We start from the raw sequence: 9,432 nt of genomic DNA, 5'->3' as shown, positions 1-9,432 counted from the left end.
TGTAAACCAGGATTGAAAAAATAAGTTAATATGTTACATATGTCAGCAAGGCTTCTGACTTTGGAGAAAGACTTTACAAGTGAGGAAAGAAGAAGAGCTAGACTTGAATCCTATGGTATGAGCTTGGAGTCAGAGTTATCAGTGTAAATCCATGTTTCAAGATATGCAATGAGGTAGATACAGAAATAAATATGTACATGTAGGTAAGTGTCCATACACACCTTTCTTAGCTCTGCCCACAGAAGAGACTTACAGGCTTTGCTATCCCAGTAACACAGCACACCTAGTGCCTAGATCTTTGTTTCTAAATATGAAAAAGGATAGAAACTCGTTAAGAGAACACAGGAGCCAACCTGAATGAGCTCCTAATGGCTAAAGCTGGAACGATTTGAGAAATGAAATAAATAATGGTCATATTGAATTATAACCTGTAATGGTTAATTTTATATGTCAGCGTGGCTGGGTCATGGTACCCAGATATTTGGTCAATCATGATTGTAGATATTTGTGTGAAGGGGATTTTATTTTTTGGTAGACTTTGACCAAAGCAGATTACTTTCCATAATGTGGGTGAGCCTCATCCAATCCATTGAAAGCTTGAGTAGAACAAAGATTCACCTCCCCCAAGGCAGGAAAGAATTCTGCAAGCCAGTTGCCTTGGGACCAGGACTAGACCTGTCCCCTGGAGTTCCAGCCTGTGGGGCTCCAGCCTGTGGGTCTCCCCTGCAGATTTTGGACCTGTGCTTCCTCACCAGTGTGAGTCATTCCTTAAAATAAATCTCTCTCTCTCTAGGTGTTAATACACATCCTATAGGTTCTGTTTCTCTGGAGAACCCTAATGCAAAACCCAAAGAACAAAGTAAATATCTATGAATTCATACAGATATAAATAACTAAATAAATAAATGGGGAAGAAAGGATAAGTATTCCTTACAAAAGAATTTCAATTATGAAGTGAAGAAGGGTTAAGGAAAACAGAAATCACCATTAGAACACCAGAGCAATAGCTGTGTGGGCAAGATCCCTCCATGGATACCAAACTAAACAGGTGAAATAGGATATTTGTATCAATCTCAAAGTGTCTCGCTCCAAGTATGTATTATTAATCACAGAAGAAGATGGTTGGCTTTAGAATGGAGAAAGCTGGCAGAAACCACCTTAATAAAGTGGTGAAAATGAACATCACCAATAATAAGATATATCGATATTTCATAGTCCCTGATATGATGTAATGAGAAGGCCATATCATCTCTGTTGAATTCTTCCACAAAATGTATGACCTCTGTCTTCATGAGAAAATGGCAGACCAACTGAAATAGAGGGACACTAGAAAATACTGGACCAGTATATATAGTATTCCCCAAGAGTATCAAGATACTGAATGATGGGGAAAGACCAAGGAACTGCCACAGATTGGAGAAGACTAAAGGAGACATAACAACTAAATGCAATGTGGTTCCCTGGGCAGAATCCTAGAATACAAAAGGGATATTAGTGGAAAACTGAGGCAATCCCAGTAAGTCTATCATTGTTAGCATTAGTTAATAGTATTGTAGTAATGTTAATTTTTTTGTTTGATAATTAACATTAAGTAAGATATAACATTAGGAGAAGTTGGGGAAATGGCATAGGTAACTCTCTTTACTATTGTTTTTTCTGAAAGTCTAAAATTGTTTCAATATAAAATGCTGAAAATTTACTATTATGTTTATAGTTCATCAAGAATGAGTTTTATTTTAAAAGGTAGCACTTATATTATGCTAGAAATTCTATCATTTCAACTGTTTAAACACGTGATAACAAATTTTAGATTTCGACATTTTAAAAAATGTGCAAGACACATATACTTTTCAAAATTCCTTTAGAAGGTATCTGAGCAAAAACATTTGAAATCTATTGGTCTAGGTGACGTGTTTTAAGCTGTTTTTCCTTACCAAATCCACTATTTCTTTACTTAGAAGATTTTTTTTTATTTGGGTGGCTTGAAGTTGCTTGTAAAGATCATTTTGACAAGTTAATGCAATCGTAAAGCACTCCTGGGCCTCACTGCTGATCCAGGCAGGTGAAATGAATGAGTGCGCGGCTGACCAGGTATGAGAATAACCACAACACCAGTGAGTGCACTGAGTAACGGGGACCAACACTGGGCCTCGGTGTCTGGTGGACAGCTGGGCCTGAACTGGGGTGCACGTGCTGCATCAAGGGCAACCCCTCTCAAGGCTTGGAGGGGCCCAGAGCTCTGATCTGTAAAAAAGAGCCAGAATTACCTATATTTGTGTGAATTTTCCCAGTCTTTAGGTGCTGCAAAATAACTTAAATAATTTTAAAGTACAGTGCAGGCCAAATGAAGCACATCTGCTTGTCTTTATCTTTCTTCCACTTAATTTGTGTCTTTCACCCTTATTCCTTTTTCTTTCCCATATCTCCCTAGGCAGCAAATGTAAAACTGGAATGTAGACATTTTTAATATTTGTGTAATAATTTTATATGCTGCTGCTTCTAACTTTTAAGAACAATTCCAAAGCTAAAAATGCAGTAAGGCAAAACCAAACCACAGAAACTTGACTGAATTTTACATGCAGTAATCCAGTAATTTTGTTCATTGATTTACAAGTTAACCATCCCAATAATAGTAATGATAACAATGATAATAATAATAACTGAGTATTTTCTATGTGCGAAATACAGTTTTGTGTAGCTTTATATGGAATGAATTGTGTAACTCTCAAAATGTTTCTGTGAGGTAGAGTCTATTACAAATTTATTCTACAGATGAGGAAACAAAGGCTTAATGAGGCTAAATTACTCACCAGCATTAGGGAGCTCTCTGTCTCCAGAGCCCAGCTCTTAGCCATGACATGGAATCAGGCAAGAGCCCCACAGGGCAAAGTTGCCAGATAAAACACAGGATGTCCAGTTAAATTTGAATGTTTATTTACTATATTTGCTAAATCTGGCAACTCTGCTAGAGGGGTAATTCTTTGGATTTATGAGTCCCCATTTTTTGGCAAACAGTTGAGAACTGAGGAGAACTTTGACTAGGACCAGAATTTTTTATATCATGCATCTGTTTTAATAAATTCCCTTCACCCTCCCCATGCCTTTTCATTCTCAAAACCTTTAAAGTACAGCAAAACCAAGCCAAACAGAACATGGTGAAATTCATTAGTTGTGTTTTAATTTCACTTCACTTGTGCTCCATAAAGATAATTTACATCACTATAATGGTTATAGCAAGACAGACTGTTTGTATTATGTTCCAACCAGCTTGCAAAGCCCTACTAGAGCAGCAGAAGCTATTCTGCTTCCCAGTCTAGACTCCTGGTTGTCCTCTGTTAAGTGTCTTACATTTTAAAATAAATTTAGAAAATCTGTGTGCTAGTGTTCCTGTTAACTAAGTAGCCAGAAAGCCAACTCCTTATGTCAAGAAGGGACTTTGGGGTCCTACATACTTCCCATTTATGTTAATTTTCCTTTTTTTGTCAAGGCACCAAGGAAAACAAACCTGGGTTTCCACATTTGGAGGAGACAAGTCTGGGTTCCCAGGGACAGAGGGAAGGAGTGTGTTGGGTGAAGGCTGGGAGGAGCAGTAAGAAAGCATGGCCACCTGGAAGAAGACATTGGGAAAGAATAAAGCAGAGTACTCCCTGACCCCCTCAGTGAATGCCAGGGAGCCGCTGTCTGCGTGGTGCTGTCACTTGTGCTTGATGGGCTTGGATTCCAAGCTCTTGTCTCTTTCTGGTGTTAATTTTACTTGCATGTCATCATTCTAATTTTACCCACTCCTCTTCTTTTTCCTGGGCCTGATCACTTGTTCACCACATACATCTCTGGAAGATTTCCCTATAGTTATTGTGGAAAACAGTGATTGAGAAGGGAGGATGGGCAGGGGATTTCACGTTAGTCATTCAACTAGAGTTCTCCGATATTTTTATCGTTAGTGTAATTTCAGCTATAGTATTTATTTATTCAGCTATAGTATTTGGAAGCAAGCGTCTCCATTTTTAAATTTCATTTTTAGGCTCTAGCTTGCAGTGAGACTACGTAGAGTTCCCCCTTGCAAGTCTCATAAGTACGCCGAAAGCAATTCCTATTGGATGTAAAAGCCAAGATGATTTACTAAAGGGCCAATGCCAGACAACATTCAGAACCTGGAAAAGGGACTGGGTTCCCTTTCACACTCCCGAGTATTCATCTGCCCTGCTGGCACTTTTCTGAACTCAAGTACGAGAGTCTGAGTCTCCCATGCGTGCTACATTCTGTTCTCCCACCAGGGTGCTCTATCCAGGGCCTCGCTTTTTTCTCTTACCTGTCAATTAATTTTGTTATTTATTAGTTCATTTTTGCAAGTAATTATTGAGTATCTACCATGTACTTAGCTGTTGTGGGTGCCAAGGTACAACAGTGAATAAAGCAATGTTCTTACCCTGTGTGTGGTTGTGGGACACAAATAATGTATCGCAATATGTCACTGTATAAGTATATAATGTGGTATGTGTCAGGATGTAAAGTATATATATATAAGTTTATATAAGTAATTAAATATAAGAATATATGTATAGAATATCAGGTAGAGATCAATGCCGTTAAGAAAAGTCAGTCACACTGAGAAGAGGGAAGCTGTTAGTTACAGTGGTCAGGAAAGTCCTCTTTGATGGTGTATTTGAGCAGCCAACTAACTGAAGCAGAGGAGTAAGCCTGGCCTCCTTTACTTATTGTCAGGAGTCTACTGCTCACAGTTTCAGGGACAAGATAGACTGTGAAATGCAGAAAGGCTTAATAAAAAGGATTTACTTCAAGAGAGTAGAAAAGTCTGCCAAGATAGAGATGTTCTCCTGGTGTATGAATCATCTTTTGCCTGTAATTTCAAGGTTTAGCAATTCTAATATTAACAAATTACAGCTCTAAGTAGGGAGGCAATAGCATGTATTATAGTAGAAAATTTGGTTTTAAGATGAAGGCATTACCAGTAATGACAAGACGAGCACTGAAACATTTAAACATGAGTCTTTTTGATCTTGGTGTGGAAAGCTATTCAAAACCCCAACAAATAAACTGGTCACTTGCTGTGTCTTTTTGTTGACATAGAACACTGTAGATATGCATTTTATCTATATGCAATTACTGCAGAATCTATAAAAAGGTGGCCTATTCTTTTTCACTTCTTGGATCTTATTTGGTTAATATCATGGCAGGATTCTATCTGAATTTGTTTTTTTTTTTTTTTGAAATCTCCTTTGGAGCACTCTGGCCAGTTACTCTCTAACATACATTTGGATTGACTGAGGTCATATGTCATAGGAAAGTGACTATTAAAACCTATTATTTATTTTGAGCAATAGTAGAATTTATAAAATATTAGTAATTGGGACTGACTTCCTCAGGAAAGAAAGGGAAAAAAATGGAGAAATTTTTTCTGAAGTAATAAAAGCCTGAAATGTGCTTAAAAGTGTCTGTTCTCTTAAGTAAAAGGCTACTTTATTATACCATTAATATATTGCCAGTATCTAAGGACAAGCTTTTGGAAAAGCATCCCACCTATTCAGCCATCATCAAGTAAGAAAAATGATAAGTTTTCATCATTCTCCTCATCTTATCATTTAGTTTTTGAGGGTTCATTGTTTAAAGTTGTCAATTAATAACATTTTATGCATTCTTTTATATAATAAAACCGTCAAAAAGTATTTTGGTAGGTGGTAAATTTTTTTACAGAAAGTATCCAATAACTTTAATTGGACCCCTGTCCTCCCCAGGCACTGATCCCCCCATATACACATACAATGAACTAGGCAGGGAGCGGTATCAGCCTCTAAAGTAGCAGAGTCCATTCCAAAGACAAGGGATGAAATAGTCTCGTCTCCTATACCATTTTCTGAAATCTGCGTAACACTGCACTACTCACAAAGAATTCCCATCAATTTTATCTCATTTAATCCCTACACAGAAACCAAGGTTCAAAGAGGTCAGTCCTTGTAGGAAGAACAGTAACAGACACCACAGGTCTGGAAAACAGCCACACAATAGGAGCCCAGGGATGTGGGCTGAGGGAGCATTGCTGAAATGCAGCTGTGACATTGATTTAGTAGCGTGACTGTCCTAAAGGCATGCTCTTTGTCCAGCTAAGCCAAAGAAGCTCTCACCATGACAAGGCTTCCCGAGTAACATCAATATCCCTGGAGAAATGCCTGGAAACCACATAATATAAAGATATCTTTTATTTGGATATTCTGATTGCTTTTAAATGGAAAATTAAGAAAGGCCTTAATAGATCATTAGAGTTCTAGCCAAAATGGAGGTATAGGTAGATATGCTTTGCTTCCTTGCACAACTAAAAGAAGGATAACAACCAATTTAAAAACAAAAAACAACCAGAACTACTAGAAAATCAAACTGTGTGGAAGTCTGATAATCAAGGAGTTAAAGAAGAAACATTCATCCTGACTTGTAGAAGGGGCAGAGACAGGAAGGTGGGGCAGAGAGGATGTGCAACAAGAATGCACGGCAAGGCAGCAGATGGTGGACCAGGGAGGTTGAGGTGGTGGCTGGCCAACTAGGATATCCCACAGTCACATGTGGATAAACCGGGAGAAACAATTGGGGAGTGAGACAAACTGCACAACTCAGGATTCCAGCACAGGAAACTAAAGCCTCAAAACCTCTGACAGTGAAAACATGTGGGGGTTGCAGTAGTGGGAGAGACTCCCAGCCTCACAGGAGAGTTCATTGGAGATGCCCACAGGATCCTAGAACATATACAAGCCCACCTACCTGGGAATCAGCACCTGAAAGGGCACAATCCACTTGTGGGAAGCAAGGGAAGTGACTGAAAGTGGGCAAGAATCACACAAGCAGCACTGTTCCCTGTCTGACCCCTCACCTACATACAGTACCACAATGCAATGATGTTGGTTGCCCTGCCCTGGGAAATACCTAAAGCTCCACCCCTTACAACATAATAGGTACACCAAGACAAGGAAATATATGGCAAAAATGAAAGAACAGATCAAAACCCCAGAAAAAGAACTAAGTGATGAGGAAATATCCAACCTATCAGGTGCACAGTTCAAAACACTGGTAATCAGGATGCTCACAGAAATGATTGAATATGGTCCCAAAATAGAAGAAGAAGTGAAGGCTATGCAAAGTGAAATAAAGGAAAATATACAGGGAACCAACAGTGAAGGGAAGGAAACCGGACTCAAATCAACTATTTGGAATAAAAGGAAGAAGTAAATATACAACTGGAACAGAATGAAGAAACAAGAATTCAAATAAATGAGGAAAGACTGAGGAATCCCTGGAACAACTTTAAACCTCCCAACATCCGAATCACAGGGGTGCCAGAAGGAGAGGAGGAAGAGCAAGAAATTGAAAACGTATTTGAACAAATAATGAAGGAGATCTTCCCCAATCCAGTGAAAGAACTAGACGTGAATGCCAGGGTCCAGCCTCGGCAGGTCTCCAAGTCCCTGAAGGAGGAACAGCTCAGGTGAAACGAGACACCGGGTGAGGTGCTGGAGGACAGCCAGGCTCTCTAGACCTGACTGACTCACCGAGAAAAATCAATCTTTATTTTTATAGGGTAGGTTATACAATATTCAATACATAATATGCAATGATTGAAATAAAAAAAATTGCCCATTAAAAAAAATACATAATATGATTATTAAAACAGAAACAGTTACCATAGAAATAACTTCAAAAAGTACAGAAGATTTTACAGATCAATCATGTTAAACAAAGAAATAACCAAAAAGTACAGAAAGTCCCGTAGATCAACCATATTAAACAAAGGTTATTTTGACCAAGAGGGTCATTAATCATTTAGCCAACAAAGCTATATAGGCACAAACTTTCAGGTGCCAATTAATAACTAGGTATCTATTAAAATTCTAGGAATTGGTCTAAATTAAAAGGGTACAAGGGGTGATTTGTAGGTATATAAAATCAACTATTATCCATTAAAATTAAATTTATCTCAATTAGATAACTGGATTTTTGCCTAGGTTTTTTGATTTATACATCTTGGGGGGGCATGTTTTATGTTCATTTCCATGTATTGAGATTATTATATTTAAATTAAAACTCCTTCCTCCTCTATTTACTTGGTCCCATCAATAACTGCTCCTGCCCAGGGCATGGGAAAGGCAATGGTTCTAATAAATCTTGAGCTTTTGAATGGTAACTCCTGAAACATTCCTAGCAACGGCCTCCTTCAGCCTTCTGGCAGTTGGTCTGCCCATAGTTTAATTTTGTCCTTAACTTCCCAGGTGAGGGAAGCAGGCAACATTAGGGTTGCTAGGGGTCTCTATCCTGTGGTCAACAAGTCATTTTGTGCAAAATCAGAGGCATCGTGCAGAGTTTTTTTGTTATAAAGCACAGGTGTCCAGAAATCTCACCACTTGATGCTAATAGGGACAAGCATATGGGAAGAGATAGACAGGAGACCCAGCCACAGCCACTCCTGCTGTGCAGATGCGTCTCATCTGTCCCGACTGTGTCAAGGGTCAGTTGTTGGATGGCCTCCAACACATGCAAGTTCAGGAAGCTGAGAGAGTCCCAAAGAAGTTGGATCCAAGAAACACACCAAGGCACATCATAATTACATTACCCAAGATTAAAGATAAGGAGAGAATCTTAAAAGCCACAAGAGAAAAGGAGACTGTTACCTACAAAGGAGTTCCCATAGGATCATCAGCTGATTTTTCAAAAGAAAACATATAGGCAAGAAGGGACTGGAAAGAAGTATTCCAAGTCATGAAAGACAAGATCCTACATCCAAGATCCTCTATCCAGCAAAGCTATCATTTAGAATGGAAGGGCAGATAAAGTGCTTCCTAAAGAAGGTAAAACTATGGGAGTTCATTATCACCAAGCCCTTATTATATGAAATGTTAAAGGGACTTATCTAAGAAAACGAAGATTAAAACTATGAACAGTAAAATGACAACAAACTCACAACTGTCAACAACAGAACCTAAAAAACAAAACCAGAAGCTAAGCAAACAACTAGAACAGGAACAGAATTGCAAAAATGGAGATCACATGGAGGGTTATCAGTGGGGAGGGGGTGGGAGGAGAATGGGGGAAAAGGGATAGGGAATAAGAAGCATAATTGGCACATACAGAATAGATGGGGGTATGTTAAGAATAGTATAGGAAATGGAGAAGCCAAAGAACTTTTATACAACCCATGGACATGAACTGAGGAGGGGGATGAATACTGGAGGGAGTGGGGTACAGGATAGAGGGAAACAAAGGAGAGGAAAAAATGGGACAACTGTAATAGCATAATCAATAAAGTACCCTTAAAAAAAGAGAAAGACCTTAATAGAAGAGGCTATCCTGTCCTGGATGAACTTGGACTTAATTTCTTTGGGTCCTTGGCAGTTTCTGCTTTGTCCATAGGCATTTGGGGCCCTTTATCCTGTG

The 9,432-nt window shown here is 38.8% G+C and overlaps 1 long non-coding RNA gene across 1 annotated transcript; it reads right to left on the bottom strand.

Annotated features, from left to right (window-relative positions):
* Nucleotides 1–6,199: 6,199 nt before the first annotated feature.
* Nucleotides 6,200–9,383, bottom strand: LOC118497000. The gene is made up of 2 exons (XR_004899542.1): nt 9,327–9,383; nt 6,200–6,260 (listed from the first exon to the last, which is right to left on the bottom strand). It is a non-coding gene; the product is annotated as an uncharacterized LOC118497000 (long non-coding RNA).
* Between the last annotated feature and the right edge of the window lie 49 nt (nt 9,384–9,432).

Source organism: Phyllostomus discolor, chromosome 10 (genome assembly GCF_004126475.2).
Source record: "Phyllostomus discolor isolate MPI-MPIP mPhyDis1 chromosome 10, mPhyDis1.pri.v3, whole genome shotgun sequence".
NCBI classification, from domain to species: domain Eukaryota; kingdom Metazoa; phylum Chordata; class Mammalia; order Chiroptera; family Phyllostomidae; genus Phyllostomus; species Phyllostomus discolor.
This window is presented reverse-complemented; position numbering and strand designations above follow the sequence as displayed.